At 43.0% G+C, this 12,045-nt stretch overlaps 1 long non-coding RNA gene across 1 annotated transcript in view; it reads left to right on the top strand.

The window, feature by feature from the left end:
- LOC144379066 (uncharacterized) overlaps positions 1-9,245 on the top strand; it is a 43,655-nt gene extending 34,410 nt beyond the window's left edge. Inside the window, exon 2 of the long non-coding RNA XR_013441193.1 lies at positions 9,048-9,245. This is a non-coding gene — a long non-coding RNA (uncharacterized LOC144379066). The remainder of the gene's footprint in view (positions 1-9,047) is intronic.
- Positions 9,246-12,045: the final 2,800 nt, after the last annotated feature.

The raw sequence follows: 12,045 nt of genomic DNA, 5'->3' as shown, positions 1-12,045 counted from the left end.
AGCAGGAGTTACGTGAGGATCTCCAGATGCGAGAATTATAGGGCTAAGCCCCCCAGTGAGAGCTTCCAGTGGAATTCTACAGGAACAGCCCCCACTGGGTCTGGTGGAGGCAGGAGGAAGGCTGCGGCAGGGAGTGTGGAAAGAACCAGATGGGGCCGGAAAGCAGTGCCAACTAGTGGAACAGAGGTTTAAGGGCAGTCATTTTCTTGGGTAATGGTTTCAGCAGGGGCTCCTGTGGAAACCGAGGAGAATAGCAGCAATTGAGATTTTCTGTTGTCTGCCGGTGGAGGCCCTTTGAAATGAACCTACTCAACTGCAGTTCAGCCCCACAACCCCCTGGGCCCCAGGTATGGCCTCAGACCCTGCTCTGATAACCATAGCCTTGATCTTCTCCACCTTGACCAGGACTTCCTGTCCCTACATAATGTCAGCATTTATCCTTTTGGTTCAAGCACCAGAGGGATGGGTCAGAGATGCTCCTGATTTTGGAGCTGACTAGATCTTGGCCAATTTGTAAGAACATATCCTAGAACCAAGTCATTATGTCTCTGTGGCCAGGACTATGCAAAGACTTCTGGGTTTTTTTCTCTCTCAAATACTGAAGACCCACTATGTGCTGGACTTGCTTTGGTCTTGAGGAAACAAAAATAAATACTAATGGTGGTCGGGTGGGATGTTTGATGACAACACACCTACATACAATGAGGTAAATACTATAGAAGCCATTGGAATCAAATGCTGTTGGACCAATGCAAGGGAGGCCTTTTTCACACTGACCTGTTAAAAAGACCTAAAACCGTGGTGAGCTAGATATTTGAAGCCTCTCAGGCAATCATACTGAGTACAAATATAACATTTGGAGGTACCAGGGGAGTGTGTCTAGGTGCAGCCACCAAGATCAGAGTAATCACAGTTCCCTTCCACTTTGGATGCTTTGCCAACTAAATTAAACAGATTCACCCAGATGCCCGTTCACACTGTCTCCAAGCCATGTGGTTTTCCTTCTCGCCTTCATCCTACAGATGATCTTGTTTTAGAGAATCTCCCTCCATGTCACAGACCACCTGGTTAGAAAGTGAAAGACAAGAGCCAAAGTCTGTTGGACTGAGCCCTGATGACTCCATCCCCTGAGTTGGGCAGTGGATTTTAACCTATTTGTGGCTTAACTTTCTCATCTTTAAAATGGGGGGTTGCCAACCTCACAGATTCATCATAAGGGCTGAGTTAAACATGGAAAATGGGGCACACAGCCTGGCAGAAGGCGGCCACTGAATACATGGAAATTGCTCGTTCTCTTTGCCCCTCCTCCCTAGAGGCTGCCCTGGGAAAAGAAAGAAGACGGCTGCTTCCCCTGTGATTCTTGGAAGCTCTGTACCTCACCGCCCTGCAGTTTCACCCTCTTTGGACCCCTGGGAAATGTGTGTTTGCACATTTGCAATGACAGATCAGGACTTGGTCCACATTGTCCAGCCCCTGATACCACCAGGAGGTATTACCAGATGGTTTCTCCCTTTGCCAAAGAGTCTCTAGGATTTCCACCATCTAGACACCCTTCACTGGCTCAGGTGACCACCCTCGGGGAGGTGCTCGCTGGTGGTGCCATGCCCACTGGCCAGGGCCTGGGGAACAGTTTCCTTTCTGTTTCCCACAGGCTGAGCCAGTGCCCTGCTGCCCCACTTACGGAGCACAGCCAGGGCCGGGCCGGGCAGTCGCGTACGGGGACTCAGTGGGATGCTGCCTCTGATGTCCCTGCCAGGAGCCTCTCCTCTGCCACGTCTAAATTCACGTGGCTGTGGGACAAAGCTGCGGGGATGCGAGGATCCCAGTTGGTGGAGTGTCTCCCCCTCCCTGGATTATTCTCTTTCCTTTCCCCACTTTCAGCCGGGCAGTCGGCTCCAATCTTGCCGTCTAGGGGTAGCCGGTGGTGGCTCTTAGTGTCCGAAGGACAGAGGAGGGGGACTGCCGCAGCCTGCACATCTCCGGATTTCACTTTCTCAACGTCTGAACTTTAAGAAAACATACATAGGGTTTGAAAGAGATGAAAGAAAGAGGTTATAAAGACAGTGTCTTGAAGAAAGAAGGGCTGCACAGGTTTCCCTCTAGCTTCTGACTTTCCTTCCAAACTAGAAACAGACACCCCCAGGGGAAGAAGAGGACCATGAGCAAGGCCTTGGGTGACTGTATGCACTTTCTATTTCTGCGTAATAAATTACCACCAACCCAGCAGCTTCAAACACCATTCATTAGCTCACAGTTCCTCGGGGACTGCAGGGGCCATGGTCCTACGGCTCATGGATGTGTAGGTCCAGTGCAGCGTGCGCTGAGAATATCACAGGCTGAAATCGAGGTGTCAGCGAGGCAGAGTCTTGTCTGGAGACTCTGGGAGAAATCACTTCCAGGCTCAGTCAGGTTGGCAGAACTCCGTTTCTTGTGGTCTTAGGGCACAGGCCCATGTTTCCCGCTGGCTGGCAGTCAGGGCTGCTCTCCATTTTACTCTCAGGCCCGAGATGGTATGTTGAATCCTTCTCATGCTTTGAGTCTTGGATTCCCTCTTCTGCAACCAGCAGGAAAAACACTGTGCTCTTATGGACGTAGGTCATTATGTCAGGCCCACCTGAATAGTCTCCCTAATTTAAGGTCAACTGATTTGGGACTTGAGCTACATCTGCAAAATCCTTTCACACCAATACCTAGATTACAGTTTTCTGAAGAACTAGGAAGAGGTATGGGTACCCCTGGGAGCAGAAATCCTGGAGGCCAGCATAGAATTCTGTCTCCTGTAGCCCCAGAGCAAAGAATTGGATCCTGCTTCTTGGCCGTGAAGGGGATGGCTGGAGGAGGGGGCCAAGAACACAGGATCATAGGAAGCCCTGCAATGTTCTCACCTTCGCTCTATCTAGGCTTGCCCATGAAACTAGTATGACAACGCCAACTCCCCAGTCCTGAAGCCACCATGTGGACCTGGGCAAGTGGACACCTGAGAAGTGACCAGTAGTAATCATACTCTCAAAACTAGGTACTGTGTCAAAGCTCAGACGTGTGGTCAGAAATTAAATGGAGTTATGTAAGTCAATGACAGTGATATTTCTTGCACACCCACAAGATAGAAGTTGGACACCTTGGTGTCTCCAACACTAACAACATAGTACCTGATATATTTTCCTCACTGTTTAATGAATGAATGAACAAAGGAATGGAGCTACTAATGAATAGTTTGCAAAAGTTCACAAGGGCCACCAGCTTCTTGAATCAATCTCTTTCAAGTAACAGAAAAAATTCATCAGGGCAGCTCTTTTAAAAAGTGTGTTTGGAGAAAGGTTAAGTGTTATATAAAAAAATAATTCTTTAATCAAGATAATTGGGAAAATGCTAGATCACAGTGGTAAACTGGTTTCTTTCCTGAAGGATTTTTTTTTTTTAACATCCTTTAAAATGCCAGTGTGTATTATTTTGAGGGGGATAGCATATGCAGCATTTTCAAAATTTCCTCGACACAAAAAATCCCTTTTTGTGCTGGCAATGCATCAGGAAGCCTGGGCTCAGATACTGCAGTAACAAAATCTCAGTGGTTTGCCCGGTGGTGCTTTGTTTCTCGTTCACTTTCCACGACAGCTGCTAGGTGGCTATAGCTCTTCTCAACATGCTCTGCACTCTTGGATCAAGGCTGAAAGGGCAGCTCCAGTCTGGGCCATTGCCGGCCTCACGGCGGAGATCAAACGAAGCGGTTTTAACTGATGCCCTTTCACCAAGCCTAGAACTGGCCTAATGTTGGTGGCACGTGGCACTTGGGGGCCACTTCGTTGGCTGAAGCAGATCACGTGGCCAAGCCTGATGTGAACCGGGAGATCAACCCCCCAGAGGGAACATTTAGTGATACTGATTCTGTGTGTGGAACCCACTTTGAAAACCCCACCTTAGGAACCCAGCACTTGAAAATCACTCTGGACTTGGGGCACCCTGTATTGCCTACGACCGAGGAAGAAAGCAGAACCACAGAGCAGTGCAAAATTCATGGGCAAATCTTGGATTTTATTGCAAATCAGTTGTACTTGTAGTTTATGCTTTTCTTTCCATTTGAGAAAAAACTGGGAACAAAATAAAATGGAATAATGATCCAAAATTTCACTCCTTTAGTTTAATATGTCTAAATATTTTCAAAAGAAGAAAAACATTAAGTCTTCCATTATCTTCTGCCTAACAATTCTGATTTTTGGATATGACCAAGAAAAAATCTCTGGGAAGGGAAGAGCATTGGTTTGGTTTTCTTCTTTAAGTTCTTAGTGGGACAGTGCTCTGGGCATCGTGCGGTAATGCCGATCAGCCGTCCTGCTCGCTTCAGAGCCCTGGGCCCCTCTTTTCCCACAGGGCCGTGTTCGCCTCGCGGTCAGCCCTGCCCGCAGTTCAGTGCAGATCTGTCCCCGTGAGGGGGTGAAAAGCCAACAGTTTTGTACAAATAATGACCTGACTCTGGGCTAGATCTGCACCAATAACAAAGCTGGTGAAAGACTTCAGACTCCCAGTGATAGAGTGCGGAATTCTCTCACTGAGAAAAAGAAGGTTCAAGAGGAAAAGCACAAAACCAAGGTGAAGGATTGAGACTTTATTTTCTTCTTCTACTTCCCACCTTTCTATCCTTTACTTCAGAGCTGGGCAGGGGACAGAGACAACTCCCAATTAAGAAAAATTAAAAACAATAGTGATGCTACTTAAAGATTCGCCTGATTGGCTAACTACTGATCCAAGACTTTATTCTGGCTGCCGTCGAACAGCACATCGAATTTTTTACTGATCACCCCAATAACAGTTCCATCCCAACAAATCTATAGCTGAAATTTCAGGAAGAAGGATGACTCTGTGAACTCCACTTGTTTGAGAAACACCTTTATACTCAGGCTGCTGATCCATTCAGTGCAATAGGAGAACCACCCAGAATTAGCTTTAAAAATGCAATCACAGCTATTGGACCTCACCTGTCACACCCACTACCATTCACTAAAGTCCCTTCATCAAAAGCACTCCTAATACATACACACACACACACCCAACATATGCACTTATATATCTAAGTTAAAACTCATATATTAACTCATTTCTATAGTTTCAAATTCAAATAGTTATACATTGATAGCTAGAGAGACCATGATCGAAATCTAACAAAATACCTGTATGGTGGTTTTAACTGATGCCCTTTCACCAAGCCTAGAACTGGCCTAATGACTGTGTTTTGTGAACTGTGTGGGTTTACTCTCTCCTGGGCCATATGTTTTGAACAGCTTAACTACTAAGGTTTATATTTTCAAGTCTGCCCCCAAAGGTCTTTGATTCATAGGCAGTGAGATTGACCTGGATTTGACTCTGCCTGAATGAAACTCGTGCTTGTTCTCAGCCATGAGTCATCAGAAGTTGAAATCTGCAGGTGGATGTGATGGGTGCACTGGCTCTTCGGAAATACAAAGAGAGTCTCTAGAGAGACTCCTACAAAAGATGTTGGATTTCAAGTCCCCTAAGTGGCTTTATGCAAAATCAGTCATTTACACTGCCTAAAATAGGACAAGCCTGACAGGGTGTTCACAAAACAATAACCCACACTCTTTCCTCCTCCACATGGTCTTTATAATAGTCTAATTAGCTTAAATTATTTTGTTAGCTAAAACTTATAATTAAGATGTAATAAGAACCTCTCACTTAGAACTAGAAGTCATAGCTAATCATCTTGAAACATCAGTTTCTCAACTTGATCTTATTATAAAACTGTCCAGAGAAATGGAATATATTTTCTTCTTCATCTAGGCTCTTAAGAATATACATTTTACTTACATTTTTGGACAAGTGTTATAAATTACATTCCCAAGTTTTCACAATACCAGAGAACGAGAGGAAATTTAAAGAAAAAAGCAAATGCTAGGGTTGTGTCAACAAAGACCACAGACGTGAGCTAACCTGACTGTAGGAAGTAAGTACTCCACGTCGGAGAGGAAATAATATAGATGTCACTGGCTTGTAGAGATTTTAAGTGGAAAGGTTTAAATTTCCTTTTTATAAAAACCAGCTTTAAGAGTATCTGAATCTAGTTGCCCAAACCTTAAACTGATAGTAAAAGAAACGCCTCTCCATCATCCCCTCCGATCCCATTTATACACAGCAAGCTTTCAAGACAATTATAAAGCATCCCTTTAATTTGATAGATAAGAAATTCACTATGAAGAGTTTTGTAACTTCAGGAATGTAAAAGGTCATTTTCCAAGAGCCTAACAAAATTTTTGCCTGCTGAGAAGTAAAGACTACATATTAGGTGACACTGTTTCCCTATGTCCTGACAGATGATGTCACTCATACTCGACCCAGAAAATCCAACAGGGGCTTCTCCATCTGCTGAGCACAAATCCACACATCTGCTTTTATCCATACTCATGTCCTGTGCACCCCCCTTTGACAAGGAAAGAAGTGTTGCCGCTCCTATGAAGCATCTCCCCTTGCTCCTGGCACCCAGCGCCTTCCCCTTTATAAGGAATCACTTCTGCCATTCTTTCTTCTTTCCTGCAGCCTCTTGTATTCTTCTCCTCTGGGTCCTTCCATCGGCACATGGACAACCTCGTGTTTCACATTCTCAAACAACAAATGACAATAGCAGCTAAGACGAACTGTCCTAATCCCACAGCACCTTCTGTTTCTGACTCCATGCTCTGCTCCTCTTCACAGCAAAACCCTGTGAAACATGAACCCATTCACTATCTTCACGCCCTCACCCCCTTTCCCTCTGGGGGTGTCGCTCTACCCTCCACTGACTCATCCTGCTGGGGCCGCTGACAAGCTGCGTGATACTGTTTCCAAGGGTCACATATCTGCCCTCATGTTACCCAGATTGCCAGGAGCTCTCAAAGAGGTGACCACTCCCTCATTCATCAAGCACTTTTCTTTCTTTTTCTTTACTCAGTGACCCCACACTTTCCTCATTCTCTTTCAACCTTCTACCGGTTTCTTCTCTGTCTTTTATGTTCCTTTTCTTGGCCCAACCTCTAAGGTTAGAATGCCCCAAGATTCGATCTTTCCTCTGTACATTTTCTCCCTGGACTTACATACTAGTTATGTGCTAATGACTCAGGGGTCATCAGTTAAGATTCATACCACAAATAACCAAAAATCAAACTTTGTCCTAAAAGTAATAAAGGTGGGGGGGAGGGCCTCATTGGATCACATGAATGAAAAGTCCTGAGGCAAGGTAGTCTTCAGGGCTTAATGATATCATCAGGGAACCAGTTTCTTTCCAATTCTCTGTTCTGCCTTCCATGTTATTAGCATTATCCTCAAGTCAGTGTGTCCCTCATGTTGACAAAATGGCTGCAGTGTTTCCAGACTTTACATCCATAAATCATGCCGTCCAAACTGAGAAACAGGATTAATTTATAGTAGCTTTCTCAGTGGTCTCAGAAAGACAGGAAACATTTTTCTTAAAAGATGCCCCAAAATGAACCCTACATGTGCCGCTTGCCCAAATTTTTCACAGACCTACTTCTGATCTGATTCCTTTGGATATGGTAATGCCATATACAGAGTGCCTTAAATCTAAGTTTCCTGAATCAAGAACAGTGTGGGAGAGGTATGCAAAAGACTTCTATAGGCTAATTAGTCCATTTCCTCCTCATCTATGTTGAACTTAGGCCAATGGCATTGAGATATGTGTCCCTTATTCTTAATCCTTTACATAGCCCTGCAACTTTCCTGTACAAAATTTTCGTATTCTACATTTTAAACTATCCTGAAGGGACTGCTGATTCTCTATTATTGTGCCTTGATTTTTATAACAATATGTCAATGGAGAGGTTTGGAAAGAAATATGATTAATTCTATTGGTTATGTTTTGCTTGAGATACAAGGGTAAGATTGGCCCAGATGGCCTTTGGATATAGGTCTGGATCTTAACTTTACCAGTTTTTGTTACTAGCTATAGTAAATGATGTGAATGACTGGGTTTAGGTGAGTTTGTACTTCTATCATATAGAACTTCCTATTTCTTTGTGTCCTAGAAAGAATTTTAGGCTGAATAAGTTTTATAACTAAAAGAATCTTTTTGTGTATAAACATTAATAGTGACTCAAAGAGATAACTGCCTATAAAGTGATGAATAGATTTTTAATATAATTTTCTGTCAAAAAGTACACATCAAAGATTATAGTTATTAAGTTTAGCATTAAATAAATACAGAACAAGTGTCTTCAAATTATCTTGAACTCAGAAAAAATGGAAGTGTGAATTTATTAATTGAATGAATAAAGAGCAAGAGTTGAAGCCTGGGCATCTACACAGAAGCTAGGTTAATTTTGTAAAGCTGCCTTATTTTTTTTTAACACTTCACATATTTGCCTTTTTAAAAATATATATATTTTTTAGGAATCCTTTGAAAGCTCATGGATTGCTCAGAAATGGAGTAGTTTACAGTCATATTATTTAAAAATTCTTGATTGCTAATCTACTTGGTGAAAAGTTAATAGCACAACTGACTAGAAATCATTTTGGCTTCATTTACCTGAGGGAGGGTCATCTTAGAAAACAGTCTTCATGTTCATTAGAATTGAAATTACAATTAAATAGATGAAATGTGTTGAGTTCTTATCAAGAGAGTTTTTAAAATTATAGATACTTCGAAATAAAAAAAAATCTTAACAAAATTTTACTATAGTCAAGAAGGGAAAAAGAAAAAAAGTATGGCTCTGACCCTTTGTGTTGTCTATACATTGATTTCCCCAAAGATGGGAGAGTTAGTCAATCTTGTCTTTCTGGCAGAACTATCCCCAGATAGATAACCATAGAAGTACCGTAGGATTTGTGCATGGAGAGTCTCCTTATTCAAGGCTCAAAGGGCTCAAGAAGGAAGAATTTGCACCGAGTGGAGACAGGAGTGGAGAGAGGAAAAGTGGGAAAGAGAAACTCCTCTAGAAGCTCATAAAATACAGACATAAAAATTTAAACCCTATCGTAATAGATTGGAAAAAAATTACACCCAGCCCAAAGTTACACAATATCATTTTGTCTTCTTTCTCCCTGTCAAGGAGAGATCTCACATACATAAGACAGGACACTGGTGACTGAACAAGAGTGTGGAATTGGAAAAGAAGAGGGTACAAGACATCGTGATGCACTGGGAGCCCCAAGGCCTCATAATCCCGCACTTTGATGTTAGTTTCCTATTTTTGTTTTAAAAGAAGAGAAAAAATGTGATTATGCCATTAAAACACTCATGGAGTTAACCTTCTATTTTGTGTAGTCAAGTAGTACAAAGAAAGGAATGCCTTTGGGATACATTTTGGAAGTAGATTAACAGTTGGGGTAATAGCAAAAAACACAAGAATTTCCCTGAGGTTTTTCTTTTGCGTGGATGATGGATGCCATTGACTTCAACAGAAAAATGGTTAAGAAATAGGGTTGGGGATGAGGATTGTAAATTAAGAGTTCTAATTTGGCCATGTTAACTCTGCAGTGTCTTCAGTGGTCCAAGTGAATTGAAAACCTCAGAGGTTTTGTTGCTGCACTTTGACCAACATTACTCATTCACCCTGTCTCCCACGGGCAAAGCCTGAATGTCATCCTAGACCAGGCCTTCCCCTTCCCCTCCAGCCATCAGCTCAAGCTGTCTACATTTCACCATCTTATTTAATCTGACTTTCATACCCAACGCCACCTCTATGATCCAATTCTTGCTACTCTGTGCCTCCTCCAGTCATTAGGACCAAAAGAGTATTGTGTGAAACTATTGCTGGATGGTACCCCTCACAAGACACAACCCCAAATGATGATAAAGATTTGATGATCTGGAGTATGGTACATTTTATAAGTTTCTTTTAAGTCTTTTCTTTTTGTATCCCTCCCACACACCCTAGTGCCAGCATTATTTTCTGGATAGCCCCGCAGCAGTCTGGTTGACCAGAGCTCCAGTTAAGATACCCAGACTAGTTCCAAAGTCTGAAAAATCTCAGCCTCACCCTAGTCAGTCTTCCAGCCTACATTTGTCCATCTTAAGAACTCCAGCTTTACCTAGCATTTCCTCGTCTCTTTCAAGCTATGAAGCAATAGAGGGAGGAGAGGGAAAGAGGAAGAGAGGAGGAGAAGAAAGATCTATGTGTATGTCATCTCATATCCACCCTCTCAAACATTATCATCATTCTAATACAGTATGCTATTTGGATCATTTTCCTGTTCCAAGGACCATCAGAATCTCCAGTGAATGCAGAGTCTGCTGTATATATAATCAGTGTTACTTATAGAATCAAAAGAGAAGAGGTGATCATAAGTGATTAAAAACTGTTTAAATTTCTTCAGACAAAGTTCCTGGGATAAGAGGGTTTCGGTCGGTATTGACAGGGGAAACAGAGATTCCCCCACAGAAAGGAAGACAGAAATTATTCTAATTAGGGAAAGTCAGGGAAAACCAGTCCATTTAGAGGCAGTTCATGAGGAGGTATGCATCAGGAGACGGGGACACATACACAAGGCTGGTGTTGGCATGTGATGGATGTTAGCAGAGTCCACAGGCAGGAATTTGAATTTCTGAGGTAACTGAGAAATCCTCAGAGCAAATTTGACCAATTACCTGCAACCCCATTGGAACAGCCACGGTGAGAAGCACACTTCCCTTCTGTTCTCCAGACCCACCTCCATAAGAAGTTAATTTGTATTGCACAACCCAGTCTTCTGGCTTAGACAGAAACATTTCGTTTTTTTAGAAATTACCAAAAATATTTATAGCTTGACTAAGCTAATTTAAAACACATAGCAAAAGCATGCCGTGCCTTGGGCTCTCTGGGCTGCAGCTGTGGGAGCGGCTGCACGCCCCTTGGGGGGGGGGGGCTGGGTGGGTGAGGACACCGTGTCAGCAGCAGCACTCTCCATTCATCACGACCTTGCTTAGATTACACAGGACCTCTTTGCTCACTAGGTAACTGTCTGGCATAGATGCAACCATTTCCTGGCACGTTTTCTTCAGAACCTAAACTTTCGAGGCATTTGAGCCTCAAGCAAGACCCTGAGCTCGTCTCAGGGTGAAGTATTTTGTGTCCTGACCCAGCAAAATATTTTACAATCTGTTCCCTAATCCTGGAAAAGCTGAGTCTTACCCTTGTATAAACCGAAAATTTGCCCTAAAAAATGAAAGCAATTAAATAAAACAATAGGGAAAAGATTTCCTTTGTTCTGCAGAGAAAATTCAACATTTGCCCCCGGGCCACAGCCAGCTATCAGGAATCTCAGCTGAGTGAAGCTGGCCAAGCCTGCCCCAAGCACCTGAACCAGACACCAGACATTCTGCACCTTCTCCCTGGTGCTTCGGTGGAAGCAGTGATTTTTATTAGCTTCTGTAATATTAAGAGACACAACATACCAGAAGGTTCTTGAATCTCCATAGAACATAAAGTTCATCAATTATGTATACTGGACAGACTCTTATTTTTCTGATTAAACTAGTAATGCTTCCTCTGGAAAAACTGTTTTGTCATCAATTAGGGCATGGAAGGAGAAATTTTTTTTTTTTTTTGCTCCAAAATGTACAAGGAGAAAAGGAAAATGGAAGAGGAGGAGGGGAAGGAGGCCACTAGGAAGTGGGAATGACCACCAGCACTTTTATTCTGAAAACACAGCAGATGTTGATTGCAACAGTGCATTGGATACATATATGCCTCCTGATAAAAGCAAAGGCAACAAATTACAAAAGCCAATGTGATCATCGCTGAAAAGCAATATGCAAATTATGGTCTTAAAATAAGACTGGGAGAGGCATGGGCTTCACCCACATGAAGGCGACTTCTTTGCTAGGCTGCTCTTATTGTTTACGCTAATCTCCGCTAAAGCAAGCGTGGAGTTTCTATGAAGTGCAGTGTTGTGATTCATGACATTTAACAGATGAGGAAGGGCCCTCTCCAGAAATGAGCCTCTCGGCTGAAGCTGAGCAGAAAATAGCCTGAAATGAGTCACACAACGTAAGAGACGGTGCAAAAGATGATTCACAGGGTCCCAAGGAAAATAAATAGGAGTGAATGGCTGGTGTACCCAGGGAAA

This window comes from Halichoerus grypus, chromosome 9 (assembly GCF_964656455.1).
Source record: "Halichoerus grypus chromosome 9, mHalGry1.hap1.1, whole genome shotgun sequence".
Taxonomy (NCBI): domain Eukaryota; kingdom Metazoa; phylum Chordata; class Mammalia; order Carnivora; family Phocidae; genus Halichoerus; species Halichoerus grypus.
The sequence above is the reverse complement of the archived record's forward strand: the minus strand, read 5'-3'. Positions and strand labels throughout refer to the sequence as shown.